Source organism: Manduca sexta, chromosome 6 (genome assembly GCF_014839805.1).
Source record: "Manduca sexta isolate Smith_Timp_Sample1 chromosome 6, JHU_Msex_v1.0, whole genome shotgun sequence".
In the NCBI taxonomy this organism is placed as follows: domain Eukaryota; kingdom Metazoa; phylum Arthropoda; class Insecta; order Lepidoptera; family Sphingidae; genus Manduca; species Manduca sexta.
Genome location: NC_051120.1, coordinates 11,602,060 through 11,624,376, shown reverse-complemented (window position 1 = coordinate 11,624,376; position 22,317 = coordinate 11,602,060). Strand labels below are relative to the sequence as shown.

The following is a 22,317-nucleotide window of genomic DNA, read 5'->3' as shown; positions in this document are numbered from 1 at the left end:
AATACAATAAACTTAAACTACCAAACGGATTTTATGTAATTTAGGACATAGTTTGAGACCCTGAGAAGGACAAAGGACTTTTATCCCGGAAAATCCTTTCACGCGGACGAAGCATTAAACAAAAGATAGTATATTATAATATGCATATGGTTGCAATTAATATTAAACTTCACCACGCCTATATTACGGAATATCAATACAACATACAATTGATAAGTGGATTAACATTTTGTGTTTTTAGTCCAAGGTTAACACACGTTTTATTGGTAATACTGCCAAATAGTACTTCGCGAAGACATAAAAAAAATATCAAAGCCATCGAGCCATTGTGAGAGAAGGTACAAATAGCAAGCGGTCACACATTACACAGTTATTACAAAACTGAAAACTTGCGAATTCCACGCGGCTCAAGGTTCTGTGACAATGATTGTGAAATGAAACGGAGTCTAACATTATATCTCTCCAGTCGGTCCCTCAAAATTGAGGAACGTGATTCAATTATTTTGATGATTCTGTCTCTCCATCGGCTCCGGTCTTCTGCCTGATGAAGTGCGGCATTAGGACCTTCAGCGCATTGGCAATCTTGACTAGATTCTAGATCCATCTTATGGTGCTTCATCCTCGTGGTCTTTCCCCTCTGGGGCCGAAATTCGGGTAGGAGGGATTCACTCATTCATTCATACCAGATTGTCCGTCCAAAATATTTCAGCACATTAGGACATAATTATATAACACAATATGTACGATAATATAATTGTATTTAATGATCAGGAAAGAGACTGTCCTTATGTCGAGATGTGGGTTGGTACAAGAAAATTCACGCATTCGTGCGGTTTTTTAAATAGGTAGGATTTTTTTTCAAATATTATTGCTCTTCAAATTCCTTTACAAGAAACACATAACCTTACTTATTTCGTAATTTGGTCTGAGACTTCTTTAGTATCTAGATTTATGTTTTTTTTTAACAAGAATATAATAATGTTATTTACTATATCCATTTTTGTATTCGGAGTCGAGTAAGGCTACAAAAATAATAAATAAAATAATTATAATACTGGGAATCTACTCAAGATTTCTCACGATATTGCGGATATTTGTACATAAGACATTATAATGAGCATAAAATCGGGTTTAAATACAACAGATAACTAATTTACAAAAATATTGAAAAGTATAATATTTAAAATGTAAATGAAAAAACTTGTTCAGACAATATAGCTACTCTCATTGATAAAATACGAAATTTTGTTAAGATATTGAATTGTTATTTAATAGTAAATAACGGCTGAACGTATTATAATAAACTTAAAAAATAACAATATTTTTAACCCGGAAAATATAGGACTTCTGTTCCAAAAAAGGATTACCACACCAGAAGAACTACTAATCTACTAGGATATGTGAAAGAAACCTTTGTCCAAGTTGTTTATTTGTAATGTAAAACGCAATACGGAACGAGACGCAAATTGTTCATTACACTGATTGCACGTGGGGCTTGGTACTTAGCTTTAAATGTAATGTACATTTGCTCGATAAATTATCGTCTATGTACACTAGAATTAGTACATTACATTAAGATGTAGTTACACACGCGCCTGTGCTTGTCGTATGTTGATCTAGTTGAGTGCAACGTGAGCTGTAACTCCGAAGTTCTAAGGTATTAGTCGAGCAACATATCACGTGGGTTATTTTTAACACATTTTGATGCGAAATGAACGAAAGCAAGCGAAACCTTCTAACGATTAAAAATATGGTTCAACGATTCTATAAGAAATGGAAGGCAAAAACATACCACTATATTTCCCAGCTTAGGTAGTGTCTCCTAGAATAATTTCCAGATATCACAAAATAGATATCAAACTTTCCACGGAATAGCAGTAGTTAATAGATTCCATGTTTAAGTATATCTCTTATGAAAGTAAATATGGAGCCCGATTTCACGATAGGCTCGCCTATCAAATCATAGAACGGAACACACATAGCAAAAGGTAGGTGCCCTGTTTGCACCTCTGCCTACCTCTATTAGAATAGACATTATATGTGCGCGTTATTATTGAGTTTATAAAAGTAACTATAGAAAATTAGTCTGACATCTGCCTCCTAATAAAATCCCTTTAAAATTGACACTATTTACACTCCATTCAGGGTCATTACATTAATATTCTAACCAATAAATACCCAAATAGGCCAACTCTTAAAACCTGCGTCTTTTATTTGACACAATGCTTCTCGCCAAAACAGTTAAAAAAGCAGGTTATCTACTTATTTAGGAGTACCTATCTGATGGCAAACTTTTGGCAAGTTTTTAATGTCATAAACACTATTTGAGGACAATACTTGCGTCAAATGATTGTTATCTTTGTATCCGGGATTGTATAGTGTAACGAGATTTGAGGGTATTTTAAAATATTAAAGAATTTTATATACTGTGTTACCTCCATTTTATATTTTAGTTAATTTTCCTCATACAATATACATATTCTGGTCTTCTGCTTTTATTGGCAAAAATTTAATGTCTACCCTACTTCGTAATTTTATGAGTTCATTTGAAAATTCAAGCTCGCTCATAAATAAACGTAATACAGAAAAAATGCAGGGGCGAAAGGTCCATATAACTTGATACATCAAAGAAGTAGATCAAGTATGAAGGATACTCGAGAAATATTCATACTCGAGATATTTTCTATAAGTTTTTTGAGGGTGTGTGAAGTCTACCAATCCGCACTAGTCGAGCGTGGTGGACTAAGGCCTAATGCATCTCAATAGTAGAGGAGGCCCGTGCCCAACAGTGGGACAGTATATAATACAAAAATATTATTATTATTATTAAGCCCACCTCATTCGTAAACAGAACTAAAACATACGAACTGCTTTAGTCAACCAGCCAGCATAATAACAGTCGACCCTACTCCAAGGGCTCGTCATTGAGATTTATGTGCCTGGGTTAAGCCTTACAATTGGATAATGTAACCGGATGAACTACGATGAGATACGATTACAATATAAATATGGTTTATATCGTGACTACTGGGTTCGAATCAAAATCGGCTTGGGATTTGCGTTTTACTTTATTTTAAAACAAAAAAAGATATTTACAAATAATTTACTATAAAAATATGTTATACATGATTAAATTTCGTCAACTTTAACTCTGCCGCCAGTTCGAAAAGTAGTTTCATGAGAGAAGAACAAGTAAACGAAAAAAATTGATCGAGCCTTGACTCTCCTTAGCAGCTTTTTCCAGATTAATACAATCTATGTACCGAATGGGGACAAGACTTTTATATATTAATCGAGGACATAGTCTGTATGCCAAAATTCATTCAAAACTCTTCACCATTTTCATTTACTTCTAACCCATTAACGACTTGGAATTCTCACCTAGGATCCCATCCATATACGCCTGCTAGACTACATTTATAATTAATATTGAAATAAATTGACTTCCTTTAACTTTTATTTCTCATCTATTCCCATTTCCCGCCAAAAAGAACCAACATGGCGTTGACAGGTGCGCAACGGCTTGCGCGGTATGCGCCGGCGCCGACCCGACACCGCACGACCGCGCCCGACCTATCCCGAACACTTCTTTTTGTCGCACCAATATAACTTCTATTGAGCTGTGATCTTTGTGAGGATGCATTTTGTGTATTTTGTTTAATTAGTCGAAGTCTCTTTAACAGGAATAAAAAGGTCAGGCAATAGAGCATAAAAGTTTTTAATTAGTATTGTAGGCACACTCTACACAGTTCTTTACAGCTTTCGAAGATCCACAGAGCAATGATATAGTATCTCATAGAAATACCGAACACGTAGAAGAGGCAAATCATCAACGAAACTTGAAATAAAATCTCAAATTTAAAACCAAACTCAAATGGGAAATAAATCCACTTCTATCGGTTTCTTCTCGGACCGGAAGTATCATAACTTATTCTACCGAATCGATTATCTGTCGAAATTAACTGTCAACAATCGAATTGTCAGTAATTGATTCGGCAGTGGCTTTCGATCGATAATTACGTCGAAAGTAACGCCCCTGGACTCAATCTATCCCGTCTAGGATCAAGTCATGACTTAATCTATTATTTGACGGAAGACTGTGACCATACATAAACATTTATGACAATACATTAAAATTAATGACCATCCGAAGGTAAGTTCCGCACATGATTGCCAGAAGCGGTCACGACAAGCATCGTATTTTATGCACGTATTTGATCTGTAATATGACGTCATGTCACAGCCATAAGGTACATAGTCGTCTGTATTCAAAATTCTACGATCCCTCTCTTATAATAACTATGAAAGAAGATGGCAACCATCAGAGTAATTTCTACTACGAGGAAGCTGTTTTTAGCAATTGTCGTACCGTCACCGAAGCTGTAAATTGTTTTTTTTTTTGATGACTGCCAGAGCTGTTCATCCCGACCTATCTGCTAAATATCTGAGTTAATTTTACTAAATACTAACTTCCAAATTCTAAGTCCACTGAGGTCTATGTGCCCATTTTTACACGTCTAGTTAGGCCAATCAATTTACAGTGCACAGCCGCATTAGCAATAATATCTGAAGAATTGTTTAACCTTATCCCATGTTCTACATTCATTACCAAAACCACTTGTGATAATTTGCACGACCACACCTTGGTGGTCTTTTTCATCCCAGCTTGACCCAAAAGGTCCAGAGCTTATACTTCTGCCATATCATGAAGCTGGGGAATAGTTTGCTAGCATACTAGTTCCTTCTTCGTACAAATTGGGGTCCTTCAAGCGGAGCGTGAAGAATCAATTAAGCATAACTGTGCCAGTCAATATGTTATTTGGACATCTCTCCACTTACCATCAGATGCACTAATACCATTTTGCCATACAGCCGATAAAAAAGTTATAAACTGCCATGCAATGTGGATGACCCAAAACTTGACCCTCGCTTGCTTATTTTTGTATCCCCCAGGGATTTGGCACTGTCTGGCTACCACTGACACCGTCCTGTTTTTTACATGGCTATCCATTAAAAAAACTTGCTCATTCACATCTCTTTAGGTTTTGTTACATAATTTCGCAGTTAAATTTATGTTGCACATAGTTGGTAAAACCCAACATAAAGTAGAGTACATGAGTTAATATTCATAGTTGGTTTACCGTTGGACTCTATTAGAGTCGTCGACCTCGTAAAATGACTGGAATCCAGAATACTCGCATTTTACTATTACATTGTTTAAAACTTGCATACTGGTATTTGCAGTTAGTAAAACATGCAAGCTGTGATATGAACACCATCATTTGAGGAATTTTGCCTCATCCACAACAAGGGTTTTGCCACGCCACCCAACTGCCTAAAATAGAAATGCCCACCCCCTCTTTCCTTTGATAAAACGAAGGAGTCAGGGTGCTCACATAGTATCCTAACTATTATTATCAAAATGAGTTTTATTTTGTTACGTTGTCACACTGATCTTGCCAAAATTACATATGCCTTTTTTTCGAGGGAGAGAAATTATCAAACTCCCGTCCCGATCCCCCCCCCCCCTTTACATATCGTCAGAACGTTCTAAGGGAACGCGCCCCCCACTTCAGAAAGCAATGATCTACAAGGTAGAATGGGTATTGTGAAAGAAAAAAGAAATCTATAACGAATAGTCACATACTATTTGGAGGATACCAGATTATAAGGGCATGGCCCTTGTGATTTGAACCTGCGGACATTCGTTTCGGCAGTCGTACAACTTACTATACGAATGTAAAATTTCATAAAGTAGAGGGCTGAATAGAATCTATTAAAACTGGAAGAGTATTTAAAACTAGTACAGTAGTATGCTAGTTGACTCTACCCGTGTGCACCGGGCTTTAGTGCTTGTAGGTTTCCGCGGAAATATTTCTAATGTCCTTAGTAAAAGTAGTTGCGTGGGTGTCTTCCCAAACTGGATGAACTAGTTTGAGCCAGAATCTGATAAGTGTGGGTTATGTCCAAAACTAACGGTGTGACATATATTACAACCGGTCATACAGTCTCACATGATGACGAGACCATTTCAGGGATCTGTTATTTTGAGTGAGGTTGCTATTCATGGGCATGCGCTCACCATGAGACAAGTGACTCCTCCACTAATACCTCGTCTTATAGTTCTTTTAAAAGAAATCCATAAGTAATATTCGTTTTTTTATGATAAAAATGTTGTTCGTATTTTGATTCTTTTAAAACAAACTAATAACAACATGCTCGTTTAATAATAAAAAAAATCGGTGTGGATGCTCCTAATAATCAATTAAGCGTACGCAAACAGAAGCCTTTTATCCCTCAGAGAGGCAACTGATGGACCCACTTTTGGCCGTGCGTATTCCGTCCCGTGAATAAAGGGCGAGCCTATTATCATATCAGGCACAAATTCTAACCTCAGGGCTGGTACTGAGTAAAAAAACCCAATATATTTGTCCGACTCGGGGATGGAACCAGAGACCTCAGCGCTGCAGTCGTACCTTAATACAACAACGATACCAAGGCAGTCAGTTAACCATAGACCACAAAAATCATTTACTATAGAAAGACATAACTCTTCGTCTGCTTTCCTTATGTGTCATTCAACTTCTGCTTGATACACTCTGGAAATATCCAAATATTTTTCACATTTACGTATCATTACGTATTACATTAACATCAACTTACTCCTTATTTGAAGTAGTATTAAGCTTTAAGGATCAATTTAACCTGGTTCAACAAGTACTTCTAGTGAATGAAAACAAGATACGTAATACAAAATCAAAGCGAAGTAACAAACATCGTAGGCCACACCGAGCATAATCGCAGCAGGAGTCAAACCAAGGACGCCTGGTCGGTAATTACGATGCATGCTCTACGGTGATGTATTGGCCATTTGTTAGAATAAGAATGTTATTCAATTTTAGTCTTGTTTATTTTGATACCTATAGGTAGGTGTCATATGTTAGAGTCCGCCTGGATAGTTACCGCCACAATGTCTATTTCTGCCGCCAAGCAGCAGCGTGTACTCACTGTTGTGTTCCGGTTTGAAGGACATTGTAGCCAGCTAACTACTGGATATAATAAGACTTAACATCACATGTCTCAGGATGGCGAGCGCAGTGGAAAACCAAACAATACGATGTAGTTCATGGTATTGGATACTTTTGCTTACCATCAGGCGAACGGCAAGCTCGTCTCGACATACAAAGTAATAAAAAAAAATACTAATTATTGATGCGAAAATTAAAATATTTGGATGTTGTTAGTCTATGAATAAATGGATTTCGGTGGAATTAGATCGAGAAATAATGTCCCGGTGGGCAACGGCTGTGCCCCTGGCATTGCTTTAGAACATGGGCGTCGGATGCTGCTTAGCATCAGGCAGACAGCTTGCTCGTTTGCCTACTAAGGCAATAAAAAAATGCATCAGAAAAGTACACAATGAGACTTGTCGTGAAAATTCTTTGTCTTAGGGGAAGCCGCTAGCAACCCGCAGTATACAAAATAGATTTTTCTTCTGTCTATCGTAGTCTTCCTAATTTCCATCATGATAGCCAGGGTAGATCTCAAGGTAACTAACGCAATGCAGTAATGGGTATTAATTAGTGTTTGAAAATTCGGTTAGTGTTGCTGGACGTCAGGCGAGCATTTCTCGTCTCGTAATTCGTAAAAAAATCTGTCTTCATGCGATACCGCTAACATGATGTCTATCTTTCGTATGATTCACTCCTTATCTAGACAAAACTTTTATAAACCGGTCTTAGATGTTTATAAACACTGAACACCTGTGCATAGAAAATAAAACATATTTTTTGCTAATTAATCAAATAAATTTTCTCACAAATATATTTCTGTCACTGTTCTTTTTATTAGTTTGAAATTTATTTAGACCTCATCGATGACTAATATCATCTGAACTTTATACACGTACTAGGTGTTGCACGCGGCTTCCCTCGCGTGAAACGCTGCTACAAGCTACTAAAAAAAAATCCATAGTATCATTTATTACAGACACCCATACATAAAAATTGCATAATTTCTCTAGGAAGAAAATTTTCAAAAAACTAGCCTTAATGTTAATTATGGATATTATGGTCTATGAGTGTGCCAAATTTCATCTAAATCCGTTCAACTGTTTTTACGTTTATTTCTAAGAATCATCTAAACATTTTCACATTTATAATATTGGATTAGATTTGGAACGAATTAATTGTAATTTTATACTTTTATTATAGTATAAAAGAATAAAATATCAGTTGTTTCCAATTTGAAGAATGTTATAGTCCAGCAACTAAGCTTTTTTTTTGCATTTAAATGACGAGACGAGCTTGCCGCTCGTCTGATGGTAAGCGATGCGACCGCCCATCAACAGTAGAAACACCATCCAACACCTTGAATTATAAAGTATTGTTTAGTATTCCACTGCGCTCACCATCCCGAGACATATGTTAAGACGAGCAGATAACTTGCCTTGTCATTGAATCAAAGTGCATGACGGTATCTATAGTAACCATATCGAATAATTGACCAATGCAGCCACTTGACAGTGGTTCTTCTAAGAAAAGGCCTAATTATTGCTGTCCCAGCCATCACGTTGATGACAATGCATTTGATGCCTTATTTATTTCTTTATTTGGACAAACAGTAGTTGTTACATTGTAGCATGGATACAAAAATCGTTCCAAAACTATAATTCAATGTACAATTGTAATTTATGTATATAACGTAGTCTGCAATTGTTTGTGTAATGTTAAGACGCCTTTTTTCGGTGGCTTCATATTTGCGAAAAATGAAAGGCAAATATCTAGGGTTATAATTATTGGCTTTTCCTGGAATGTAGTAATAAAATGCAAAATATATGTGCAACTAACAATTAGTTGTAATCTTAATTCAGTACTACGTGTAAGGAGCTTATTACTGTACCTTATTATCAATAGTGACGCAATAAAATGTATGGAGACAAATTAATTTATTTATAGCACCCTTCTTTCAGTCTCTTTTTCTATATTTATTTTTCTCGTGTGCAAATAAAGTATATAAATTTTTATTGCAATATTACATTCATTGAAATATATTAAATAAACATTTTTATTTTCGTTTTATAAAACTTTAATCAGCTAACGTGTAATACTAATTATAAATATCAAAACTTATAGTTGCGACATTTGATTATTTTTTTCGATAATGAATTTATCTTACCTCATTATTGGCCTCTGTAATTTAGTGACTATCATTTAGAATGGTACTACAACTACTTTACAACCTGTATAATTTCTCCTGTATGATACAGTGGGGTTGCTATCTTCTTGTGGACAAAAACCGTAAATAAATCTATATACATATTATAAAACAAAGTCCCTAAAAGCTGTCTGTCTGTATGTGATAGATTTTCTCAAAATCTACTGAAAAGATTTTTGTACGGTTTTTACTAACAGATAGTGTAATTATTGATGAAGGTTTAGGTTAATAGTACATTACCATTTTATGTAAATTGACTGAAATATATCTATTAATGTTGAAGAGGTGGCGTGGTTTTAAAAAATCTCATGGGTCGGGATTTACGCAAACTTTGTGACACACTCCCACGCAGGCAAAGCCGCGGGCACAGCTAGTAATTAAAAAAAAGAAACCTCACTATTGTAACTGTCAAAACGGCCATCATAGTCTACCGGGTACTATAGTTAGGCGGTATGTATACAAGAGTACTTAGTAGATATAGATTCAGTTGTTTATTCAGCGAGGAATGCGTCGTCCGCACCGCGTCCGGAGCATTGTCGCTAACTTTGTCATTAGTCTCTTCTCGGAAGCTTCATGTCATCGGAATTCGATTCTTATTATCTACAGCTCACGATAGTATTACCCGTGATATCATGGTTGGGAACCTTGAAGAAAAGTATTAGACAGGCGCTCTTTTTTATAGGGGTATGGTAAATCGTCCCCAGTGCACGTAAATGAAATAGATAGTATGGACCAAGGGAAGATTAACCCTTGCCAGTCGACAGAATTATGCCGGCCCCTTTTGAAATTGGTTATAAAAGGTAAGCCAAAATGTTTCCCTACAGATAAGGCAGGTGGGAGAGAAAAAAAATGAATAGTTTAAGAGTGCCTACACCTGTTTTAGAGGTTACGAATGAATAGATTATTCATAAAATAGAAGGTATTGTCAATGATTGACTTATACCAAATGACTCACTAAATCGTTTGCCAGAAGATTTCCCTCCCACTCAGAATCCTGGTCAAAGACAGCCAAAAATTACACCAGACTCTTATGACAATTGTACAAAACAAAAAATCAAATTACGAAACTCTAAATAAAATTCAATCAAAATCAGTCCAGCAATCCAATGTCTTCTAAGGACATATTGATATGGAGTTATTAATAGCAAGCACATTTGCAGGGCCCAGGCGCCGCGTTTGACTCACGCTGCCTACTCAACGCAAATTATTTATAAACATTTCTTAGAAACTTCATCGTGTCATACTTATTCAACAACTGTACATGTTATTACTTAAAAAGGCCATCTGGTTTTTTGTATGAAGACGAGACGAGTAATTTGCTCGTCTGCCACTGTTTATAAATAATAGCAACACCATGCAGTTGAATTACAATGTACTTCATGGCGCAGTACTTCGCGCGTCGCCCTGAGATATAAGATGTTATGTCTCATAATGCCCATTTCACTTATATTGACCATCAAAACGACACAATTGTTTCGAAATGTTGCTTGGAGACAGAAATAGATGTTTCAGTAGTACCTACCTACCCAGTAACTTCAAAATGAAATCTCTCCATGTCTCCCGAATTTTGGAAAAATATACATCGCGGTAGTAGATAAGTACACACAGAGTCTCGCATATAACACCTGCCATATAGTTATATCCTCCTTGCATCTCTCAAAAAGAACTTGTACATACCCACAAATATAGCTGAACGAATTCAAAATTTCAAATCAGATTTAAACTATTACGTCCCTATCAACATTTTATAAAATAAACTTCAAAGGGTTGACTTAATTATAAATAACTAAAAAATATATTTCAATTGACATTTATATGTAAAAGGGTTATGAAAGTTTCAAATCGTTATTCTGTGGTTGACTATAAGAATCGAACCCGCTCCATTCTACAGCCAGATTACGTCATTGTCGAAGCCACACCCACATTTTAAATACATTCGCGACCTTGAGCTGGTACAATCAACGTTATTTGGCAAATTAGTGCATGTTACACTTATTTTCCTCAAACAGCGTCTGAGGTCAATGTCAAGGTTCAAGGTCAACTATTGAGTCATTGTTACCGGCTTTTGTTTTAGTCTAATGTAAATAGACTTAGTATACACACAGATATACACACGCCGTTTATCCCTGAAGGGATAGGCAGAGGCGCAACAGGTGCATCCACGTTCCACCGAGTGTATTCCGTTCCATTATGTGATAGGGGACTAGCCTATCGCCATATCGGGCACAAATTCCAAACTCCAGCCCGATACTGAGAAGAAAAACTAATATCATTGCCCGACCCGTGTCTCGAACCCAAGACCTCAGCACTGCACCACAATACAACTACGCCACCGAGGCAGTCAAGTCTAGACTTAGTATCTTTGAAATAAACCTACAGAAAGTAATAAAATGGTTGACACTGTTAAATTTGAATGTCGGCAGGATAATTAAGCTCCGAGATGTATTGGCCGCATATTCATTTTATCTCTCTCACACATTAACCCGATTACGGCTACACATGAACAAGTAATGACAATATTTACTTTACAGCTAGATAGAAGGGCACAATCTATTCTTTTCGGCTCATGTTGTGGTTTTATTGTACTGGTGAATTTCAAGTATGTTTGCCTACCGCGAGATTAGCGTGGTGGACTAATACTAAACTTGCTCAGCGGAAGAACAGGCTCATTTACAGTGGTATAAGATCCCTCCTATCCGAATTTCCAACGGAAATCAGCCAGGTACGCAGAAGATATAGTGCACAAGTGTATGCGCAATACGCAGGTGCACTCTTTGTTCCTTCTCTCCCATAGCTCGGTGAGACGGCAATCCGACATGACCGGAGAGAGATCAGGCGCGGGACCAACGTCTTTACGAGCTTTCCGAGACACGAGGATATCATACCGCCAACTTCCTGACTCCGAGTTACGACTGAATCATTTTTAGGATGTAAAAACCCAGTCACAATTAATTTTGACCCGGGATTCGGACTCAGAACCTCAGCGTCGTAGTCGTCGTACACGTGTGCATAACAACTACGCCACCCAAGCATTCTGTGGTATGGTATAACTGAGGCAGAATTTTCGACATAAGTTAACCATTTACTGGTGATACGTCTCTCATATTATATGAGAGTCCGCCTGGGTAGGTTTCACCGCATTGTCTATATCTGCCGCCAAGCAACAGTATGTAGTCACCGTTATGTTCCGGTTTGAAGAACATTGTAGCCAATGTAACTACTGGGCATAATAAAATTTAACATCTCATGTCTCAGATTGGTGAGCGCAGTGGAATACCAAACAATACTGTATAATTCAAGGTGTTGGATGGTGTTTCTGCTGTTTATGGGCGGTCGTATCGTTTACCATCAGGCGAATGACAAACTCGTCATTCAAAGCAATAAAAAATCATAGTAAAGTGTCACTGCGGTTAAACAGCCAATACGCGTCAATAATTCCAATAATCACATCGGTAGGTTACAATTCATATCGCCGTCCTTTTATCTATCGAATCCAGAAACCAGTGTATTTCCGTATAGCCTTCGCAGCGACCTATGAACATCTGTGCGGGAATGTTGAGGTACCATTTCGCAACAGTCCATACATGGCGAAAGAGGTCATTGCTGCGGCCTCAGAGCGAGCACGGCCGAGAAGCGTGTTTATTTTCATTATTTATCAGCTCCCTTATAACCTAGAATAATCCAGAAACTTCGAGGAGTGATTTTGAGAAGGAACGGCTTTGGAAGCGTTGGATAGGAAAAATACTCGACGAAATAGAGGCCATACAAAATTAAGACACAAAAAATAAAGGTACAAGGGGAATGTACCCTGGTATATACATAAATATATAATAGACAAGTATGTATAATAACCTAAGACTGCTCACTACCAAATACGATGCGTAGACCAACGAAATAAGTTCGGGTGTTGTGAGGTTAAGTCCGTAATTCTTGACTCAGGCAACTTATTACCATGGAGGCAGGACTGCAATGTTAAGTCTGTTTTACTACAAATATCTTACTATACTGTCTAGTAACTAGAATGTAATATGATTCTGCCTTTTTAGTCGTATAATGAACTGTAAAATCAAAAGTCTACGATTAGTACCCAAAAGCATGGTTATATACAAGAACTAGAAAATCCTATGCAACTCCTACTGTACTTACAATCGGTGGCTTGTTGTATTACGATACGACTGTAGTGCTGAGGTCTCTGGTTCGATCCCGGGTCGAACAATTGTGGGGGCTTATCTAAAAAGATAGACAGAAAAGCACCTTATCTGTGGCTTGACGCGTATAAACTCCACGTCAAACCGCCCTATGAAAATTTCAAAGTATTATAACAGACTGCTTCGGTGGGGTAGTTGTTCTGCATGCGCGGTACGGCAGCGCTCTGGGGCCCTGGATTCGAATCCCGGGTCGAGCCAGTGATATTTGGGCTTTTCTGATATGGCGATAGGCTCACCTCCGATCACATTATGGGACGGAATATACGGGAAGTGGATGCACCAGCTACCCCTCTGCCTAGTCCTTCGGGTAAATAGTGTGTGTGTGTATGTGTGTGTTTACTATCTCACCCATCTGAAGTCTGAACCCAAACACGTTAAATGACTCATGATGGCAAGGTTATTGTGCGTAAAGGCAGTTAAATTTTTTTTAACGGTTTTTCACGAATAAATTAATAAATATTTAATTATTTAAAAATAGAATAAGTTGAATAGAATCGTTACCACGCTCAAAGACGTTACATAACTTTAATGACCGTTAAACAATTTTGTGCTTTATTTTCAAATCCAGAACGAATTAACACCTAATATTTTACTAAATACACCTTTTTTTTTAAATAAAAAGGTGGCTTTTAAATATAAATATTACAGATTTTTAAGAAATAATAAATGTCTAATAAATCATTTTAAAATCAAGTGACGTCACTGACTGCCGCAATCTTATTACAACTTCGATGACATTCACAATAACTTCGATCTTATAAACTATGAAAGACTTCCACAATACCCACCCAATATTTGTCCAAACATTTGCTGTTCGAGCCCCATATCATCCCCACGTGAAAGTTCAAGGCCCCTAACATTTGGCAACGAATCAATGTCACTACCAGCCGAACTGGTTCCGCGCTGTAACTCAATTAGTTCGATGTCGTTCGCTTATTACTTCACACTTAGACAATTTGGTGCTTTCTATCGTGTAAGGGATGAGCGGATAGCGATTTCATCTAATGTTATAAAATCGTAAATTTACCGAGTAAGAAAACACTAACTTGGAAACGCGAAGAGTAAATAGAACGCAATATATAAAAATTATACAGGCATTTTTTTACATACTGACCTACTGCAGGCCACGGGCCTCTTCTACTAAGAGAGTTTAATCCATCATTTTGGCCCAGCGCGAGTTGACTATCATCACTAATGGTAGACGTTATTTGTAACCGTTATTCTTTAGAAATATTGGCTATTACTATTTGTCCAAATCTGGAGTTATACCAACAAGGAGGTCCGTATATATTATTCCTGAAAATAATAGTTTTTATCCTAGATCCTTACTTGCATGCGGAATGCCATCAAAAGCGGGTATAACAATAAAATCAATTTTAATTATATAAAATTTTTAGATTTTTTATAGAGGTGATATCTAAAATACTATAATATAAATTTAGTTCAATAAACAAGAAAGGCTTACACATATTCAAATTATTAAAATAAACAGAATGTCATATTGTTATAACGCGAACTCTCAACACTCAATCCACTCAAAATAAGCTTGATCAACGCGTTAACTGGTAGCAATTGTGCAATTCCTATCAATGAAACAGTTGCGCTCAGAGACTAATTGAAAACCGACTTGACACATGTGAATTACGTTTATATATTTACTGCGTACCTTCTAAGCAGTACTGAGGATAATTCTTAGTACCTATTAATAACTAGAAGAATGAAATTAAACCGTCTGATAGAATATTTTTTTACGAAACCCAGTATAAAATAAATAAGGGTTTGTATATTTTGTGGGATTGTTCGCAAGCTATTTTTCTTATAAAAAAGTAACATAGACGCAAGGGAATCTAAAATCATAGTCTCGCCGTGTTCGATTTTCAAAATCATTTATGCTAATAGTTAAAATTGTGTTTAACGAAGGCAACAAAGATCATACAGCCTCAAATTTATTTTTAAAAACTTATTTATTATTATAAATATTAAATACTTACCCAATATCCCACATTAATCTATCACCCGCTTACATTTCCGATAAAAATCTCTACACATTTACTATAAATTGACATTTGGAACTTTCGTTCACATGTTCTTTCGCCCACTTTAATGTTGAAATTAAGTTAATTTAATATGTTGTATTAAGGTCGCCCTACATTAATATAAATGGTTTCTATTGACACACATATCCAACCAATTACAATCTATTTAAAAAATTAATATAATGTATAGCCATCAGACCAGCATCATGGAAGGCCTAAACCCTCTCAGTAGTAGAGGAGGCCCGTGCAACAGTAGGCAGTCTGTAGTACAGGGCTTATTTTATAAATATAACATAACTTTTCTGTACAAAAAAGACAAATTTGAGTTTTTAAATTTAAAAAAATCTTTAAAGCATGCAACTTAGTTATTCAATTTAAAAACTTACCAATTGATGTAAAATTTATCTAAACACTATCACACGCACTCACTTAAGTCGTTTTGTTTCAAACCACATTATATACACTTTGTCACTGGGGTTAAGTTTCTCGAAACCTGCAACAAAATAACCACGTTTTAACTATTTTGTTGAGTACAACGTTTTATTAAGTAAAAGTCAAGCAAAACTGGTGTATAAATTGAAAAATATATCCACTTTTATTGCGACCAAAGCTAAGCGAATAAACAAATATACACATAAAACATAACAATAAAGTTTACGGAGAAAGAAGTCTATTGCTGAAATAAAAACATAAATTTTATATTATTTAACAAGGTATTTATTGCACTATGATAAGTCTCCTAATTAACCAAATGCGGAAAGACCAACTTGCAGTACCATAGCACTAGGTTTCAATGAGATACCCATGTGATGTCATCTCTATATTACAATAAAAAAATATAAGCGAATAGTAATACTTCACTTCACTTTAACATCTAAATGGACGAATCTTCGCTCGTGTAATTTCCACCAAAGCGAAGCGGGGAGAAGAATAAATGTAAATATAATATGTATTAACATATTGTTGTCAGTGTTTTGTGAACCTAACTGTGAACTTACTGTAAATAAATAAATAGGAATATTCTATTCAATTTATAAATCTATTGTTTAATAACACTTCCAGGATCCTTCCACTTCCCAACTGCGCTATGTACTGCGGTACGTAGTCAGGCATTAAATGTTTAACATAATGGCAAGTAAATCGTCATAAGACTCAATATTAAAATCGGAAAACCTGGGTGATAAAACCCATGTCACTTTTAGTAATTATACTGCGACTTCTTGTATACAATAAAAAAGAAATACGTGCTGAAAATGCGCAAGATAAAAATTATTGATAAAATAAAATACAACAAAAACAATTAAAAGTTGTCAGCATATTACAAATCATTTATTTTAGTTTTATGCTCAGCCAAATTATCATTGTCTTGATGGATATCCACTAAATGTAATTGATCTAAATTATGTAAATTAGATTTAAAAATAAATCCGCTCTCTAAAATATTTATTGGCGAATAAAATTACTTTAACATTAAAACAGGCCCTTAAACTTCATAATAACCACGACGCCATACAAAGCATCTCTCCAGATAAAAATTAATTGGTAGATAATTCTCTACGTCGCTTATCTTTGTCGGAGACTCCTTTGTACTCCCATAGGGACTAGTAAGGAATCCGGTGATAAGATAATGCCCCAGGAATGTTTAGTGCGTTGCTAAATGAGAACTGAAAGTGTACTAGAAACTTTATATATATGTTACTATTGTGCTGGTATTATACAGGGTTCCCATAGAGTTGTAGTAACGGCATTAGGGCTAGTAAAATTAAAATTACTTTTTATTAATATTTATTTTGTTTGAAACTTTTTTATTTTTCATCTACAGATCGAGTAAAGTTTTATTATTAAGAAGATAAGTATGATGCTGCTGATCAATCAAGGAAACGAAAATCATTATACCTTCTTCATAAGATCACAAGCAACCAGTACCAAAAACTATTAAACCACGAAATTGCCGCTAAATCTAGTTAAACTTGGTTAATGTATCTATTGCGAATGAAGGTTGCGCGTGGGCACCGGCGCCTCCTGTATTAATTGTGGGGTACAACTCGAAGCCTAAATGCTTTACGAATTACGTGGGCTATAAATATAATAACGCACGTAACGCCAAGGGTGTAGGCAGATGAATAGAAGCAGGTGGATTTCGAAGACCCAGTAAACACTGTAAATATGGATTTACCATATTTCCTCTTTAAAGATAAAAATCGAGGTTTTTTCCACAATTATAAGAAATTAACTGTATATCTTTCATTATACAACGTTCTCCTATAATAATTATGCTGTCGCCTTTTTGGGTTAGTAGCAGTAAATGAGCTGTGGATTGGGAAGTCCAGAATTCAAATTCTAGGTGGAACACCTGTGTAGATTTTGTTAAGTTTGTTGCGTGCAGTTTTTTTCTAACACCTATTGATTAGATGTGAAAGCCCCCCAAAAGAAATACGCCAGATAGCCTATTGTAAAAACTGAGCCAAATATTTTCTACCGCGTGCTTCATACAGTATATAGAGATAGTTTTACATTGCAGTTTGATATGAGGGGATTAAGAAGAAGATTCGAACTAATATGCTAAACTATCAACCCACATCCACCAAAGTTGGCAATTATCAGCTAATAAAGATTCATACAATACAAGATATTTCAATATTTCCTCCGATGTTAACACATGTTTCGAAAACCTTTTTATTGCCGAACCCACGGGCTCAGGCAACGAGTTAGCACCTTCAAAAAATTGCAATGAAGTTGTGCAAACGCATTGCAAACCAGATGTGAACATTCAGCAAACACATATTTAAAGTAGACAAAACATTTATTATAGTATACTCTAGCAAACGAATGTCACTTGATGTTAAATAATATCTGTAAACAACCACAATAATGGAAGAAATTACTCAGTGGTTGTAGGTCTCTCATATGTGAAAAACCGCCTATGTAGGTACCACCGCAAAGCCTATTGCTGCGGCCAAACAGCAGTGTTTAGTCACTGTTTTGTTTTGGTTTGAAATAAATTTTAGCCAGTGTAACTACTGGACATAATGAGACTTAACATCTCATGGCTCAGGATGGGGAGCGCAGTGGAATACTAAACAATACTTTGTAATTCAAGGTACTGGATGGTGTTTCTACTGTTTATGGGCGGTCGTAACGCTTACCATCAGGCGAAGGTCAAGATCATCTCATGATACAAAGCAATAAAAAAAGAACCAATGTGCCTATGCCTTAAAAGGAAAGAATTGCCAATAAAGAAATTGTTTGGGCCTTCTGTGGGATTTTTTATACTTAAGGCTAGATCTTGCTTGTGACTTCGCCGATGTGACAAGGCCTACAAAGGCCTTAATCCCAGTATCGACCTCTAGCATCATCTGTAGAATAGTAAATCCTTAAAAAATTCCGACCCATAAAAGTATTAGGAATGGTCGCCATAAATACGTGTCCATACAATGACTGGTTCAACGAATTCGCCAAGCGTACGCGCACCGAATATAAAATAGACTTCTTCAAAACAAGTTACTAATCAATAGTGTACGAGGAAATTGTTGAATGGAAGTATTCCTTGAAACATACAATTGTAAAAATTAGGACGACGTAGGACCGCAATTAAATTTTTGTTTATTCTTAAATATACTATAATTCTATCCGTCCGGATAGCGACCACCATATACAAGATGTAAAATCCGCCATAGTGGTCCACGGAATTGCGTCGGGTTCCGGGATCAGCCTGTTTTAAACAAGGTATAAGTGTGACTGGCGAGGGATAAACATCTCTCGTCAGCCAACATTCAATCTATACTCCACTCCATTTACCATCAAATACAGTATAACCACTTTGGAGGGCCCGTATAAATAGAGAATCCACAGGTTTATGGTAAAACTAGGCCAAATTTTCTACTTCTAAGTGTTTTCGTCGATCTCTCATAAGAATGGGACAAGGACAGATGTCTTTGTACCTCAATAACGAGACGAGCAACTTGCTCGTCCGTGATAAGCGCTTCCTACAGTAACACTACCCACAGTTAACTTGCAAAGCTCTGGCATTGAACTGCGCTCATGATCTTGACATTTACACATGCTATAAAAAAATTAAGCATAGTGAAATTAGCTATAATTGGCATCTAATATTATGGTATTAATTTAATACTTGAATATCTATTATCCATAAGGATATATAGGTTCTTTACTTCCGACACATTTTTCAAATATTCATTCGTACATTCTTTACAAATTTTAATTAAGATTTCGGTTTTTCAAATCAAATAAATTAGCTAAAGTGATAAGTTAAAATGGCGGCGCTAAATCCGCTACTCATTCACTTAGCCCAAATAGATATCGCTAATTAACAACATTTTCTAACAAAATATTTCCCAAAACGTAAAAATGTCGGCGCAGTTAAAAGTAAAATCCATAATAAATAACTTTAACTGTTGAAATTAACATAAAAACGAGAGTTAAACCAGTTGTTTTCACTTTTAACCAAACAAACGTATGTTAAGAAAGTGTGATTGATTCATCTTTCCGACTGATAGTTTACTTTTGTCCAATGTACTCCCACTTACATCATTGATGTCGCTTTATAATTGATCTAGGCACCTAGAGTATAACTTTTATTTTTACCTCTGGTTAAGACTTCAAGGTTCCTAGTACATATTATCCTTTCTCGCAAAAATGACGTCAATTATATAAATCATCACTAGATTCATATAGGACTACGAGATTGAACTGTATCTACTGTTGAGTTAATGCATAATACCGTATAACCCAATAGATATAATGGCGAATGAGTCAATTTTAACAAACGATCTCAATCTGAATATTCGATCCAAACCTAAGAATGAACCAATCAAATTAGTCATTTGTGAGCTTGTCAAAAATACTTTGTTCTGATTGGTCAATTTTCGCAATCGATTGAATAAAAATAATTTAAACAAAAAATTAAACCGCCTTCAAAAACCACTCAAAACCAAAAAATAATTTCACATAACAGATATATATTGGATACCAATTATGGAGTCCGGCCTAATTAAAATTGCTAGTTAAGCTAGATAAATACATGAACAAATGTACCTTCTCCTTTTTTGAAGTCGGTTAAAAAGGATAATTTTTATATTATAAATTTCTTCCGACGTTTCGAATACTTTGCAGTCTTCATTGTCGTGGGACAGACTGAGGTATTTATCGTCCGAAAAGTCATTTACAATATCTACCTACATTGTACAATAATATTATTATACTTTTATCCTTAATTTTTAACTTGATTTGATCAACGCAAAATGAGGTCACAGTGTTTTGAAGTCTGGCAGCCGGCCTTTTGGGTTCTGATTTATTTAAATGTAAAACTGGATCCCACACTGTACAAGCTTCCAACCTTTATTAATTTCAATAGCCTTGATAAAGGGATAATTTATGGAAATCGCCGGTAAAAGACGATACGACCGTCTATCGTCACAATTATACCATATTTTCTCAGTAAACGATACTAATTTCTACATTCTCTAAAAACAATTTTATAATAACTGGCAATCACAATGTTATACACTTTCAAAGTAATTGCGTACAATACCTGTTGGTTCTGTCGTATAAGGGAGCGACCCTGAGCGGTCCGTGACTAATGCAAGCCTCTTCGACCTTAACAACAGTTGAAACCAACTTTTGGATGACTTTTAATTGTAAGGCATCGGAATCACTGATGGCCTATTTAATTTATAATATTCATAATATCGTTTCATGAAAAAATATAAAGAAAACCTTTGAGTACATCGCAACACATCACTATATACATATTATAAAATTTTATAAGAAAATAATTAACTAAAATTCGTATTTATGTTTATGCATTATAACAAAAAGAAACAGGGTTGGTGGGCCATGTTAGGGGGGGTTTCTTCGGTCAAACTACCTTATAACTTTTGCTTGCGACTTTGGATAGTATGGCTATAAATAACCTATAGCAGTATGTATCCTTTTATTGGTGAAAGCTTTTTCGTAATCAGAGCATTTGGAATGTATAAATATAAGAAGATGTAAATCTGTACATCCGTGACTTACCTATTCTATAAATATAAAAAGCAGTAGTAATTCAGTGTCTGTACGTTGAAAAAAAGGTAAAGCGATGACAAATCAGCGGTTTTTAGTATTATTTTCTATCTGTTTGTTAGTGCACATCTCCGAAACTACTAAACGGATTTTCATAAAGTTTTCACAGGTGGACAGAGTATAATTGGGAGCAGAATATAGGTTACGTTTCATTAAAATGGAATGTTAAAGAAAAAGTTATACACGCGTATGTTATTGCTGTTCTTAGGAACTGGGTGGGAGCAAAGATAATGAAACGCACAACTAAAGTACTGATACATGCCACAAGTTTCAAATGTCTAAGATTTAATTAATATATTATTAAACCTTTAAAATTTGAAACTTGTTGGCCGATTCCCTCTCAGTAGTAGAGGAGGCCCGTGCCCAACAGTGGGACAGTATATATTACAGGGTTGACATTATTATATTATTATTATTAGGTTTAATTACGAATTTTTCAAGCCCCGTAAAGGCATCTCTCAGGCCTGCAACACCGATACGCGCGCACGAATTCGCGGGCACAATTAGCATGTAATATAACAGATGACGCGACAAACTACTGCTCGTGGTCACTCATAAAAATTAACAACACTATCTGATCAAGATCTAAGATTAAATTTCAAGGACTTTGCACCCAGTGTAATTACTGGCCAATATGGGTCTTAAGAACTAAAGTATAAAGGTGACGAGGGCAATGCAGTCATGCAAGGCTTTCTAAGGAGTCCTCTATAGTTACTGTTTATGGACAGTCTCGTTTCATTATAAAGAAATAGTCATGATTTAAACAATTTCCA

At 35.9% G+C, this 22,317-nt stretch overlaps 1 protein-coding gene across 3 annotated transcripts in view; it reads right to left on the bottom strand.

The window, feature by feature from the left end:
- Positions 1-22,317, bottom strand: part of LOC115444347 (inverted formin-2) — a 114,115-nt gene that overhangs the window by 79,260 nt on the left and 12,538 nt on the right. For all 3 annotated transcript variants that reach the window (XM_037446757.1, XM_037446761.1, XM_037446758.1), the window contains exon 2: positions 15,847-15,953. The gene's annotated coding sequence lies outside the window, so the exon portion shown is untranslated. The remainder of the gene's footprint in view (positions 1-15,846; positions 15,954-22,317) is intronic.